Here is a 1,196-nt window from a genome sequence, read left to right as displayed (position 1 = left end):
CCATACTGTTTCCACCTAAATAGGTGATCGTGTCGTTTTAATGAATGACGATTATCCTCTGTCAGCAAATGGTGGCTTCCACATCCATGCAGAGGCAGCCCCTGCTACAGGAGACCTCTTAACAGCATCGGCCAGGGTTTGTAAGCTGCATACAGAAGGATTCCCTGAATCATCACGTACGGTAGGACTGTTGCACAGCTGTTCAGGCAGCGAATGGCAGCTGTACCTCCAACACGGAGGTAGCATTTCAGTTCCTAGGGAATATAAGGCTGTACAAAATGAAAACACGGGAAGGCTTTCCCCATAGGCTGCTAAGTGACTACTAACAAAGCTGCTGCTACCCGAGACCCTTCAGTAGTCGGGCTATTCTCAGCTCTGGCTAAGGGCACATCCTCTGTTGCTGCTGACTGAGAGCCTCGCTAGAAAAGAGGCAGATCGGGTTTTCTCAGCAAAGATAGCAGCCTACCAGTGCTGCCAGGCGGCTTCATGTGCCATACTGCAAAGGACGGGCCAAATGAGGCTTCTTCCTTTGGGCACCTGCAAGGTCTGCCTTTCCATCTGAGATCATTAGAGGGACTGGATGGGCCTTTTTCTTTAAGTCATCAATCCACTGCTCAGGGAACATAACCCCAGGGCTGCTCCATCGCTTGCCGAACCAGGTCTGGGTGTCAGTCTTCATCATGCCCTGAAGACCTTTAGTTTGTCCTAGACCTGGAGTTGGGAGAAGGTTCCTTCATCCCAGGCTCTGCAGAGCATTTGCAGCCTGCTGGGCCAGGACCTCCTGGCAGCGTTTGCCCTACTGCTCTGAAGAGCTCCAACTCGGGTGACGCGTCTACTAACATTGCTTGCTTTTCACCTTTCTAGCGAGCCCAGGCGCCTTGACTAAAGACTCCCAGTGACCCTGGGCCGCAGGAGCTCGGCTTAAAGAAAACATCTACTGACACAAAAAGGCTGTAAGTAACTCAGTGATGGGCTTTTTTGGATGTCCCTGCACCCTCTGGATGACAGTTTTCAAAACGTGTTGTATCTGAGTCCAGAGTCTTTCACTTCCAGCCGTGAAATAGGCATCAGGCATTGACTCTAATGAGAGGGTATTTGCAAAGTTAACGGAGCTGGCATAACCGTGGTTACGCGCATCATTATCCAAATGTGTACTAGGCCACGTTTTAAGGGGACGGTTGTAATTAATATCCTCT

Source organism: Alligator sinensis, unplaced genomic scaffold, assembly GCF_000455745.1.
Source record: "Alligator sinensis unplaced genomic scaffold, ASM45574v1 scaffold1322_1, whole genome shotgun sequence".
In the NCBI taxonomy this organism is placed as follows: domain Eukaryota; kingdom Metazoa; phylum Chordata; order Crocodylia; family Alligatoridae; genus Alligator; species Alligator sinensis.
Note: the sequence above shows the minus strand (reverse complement) of the source record.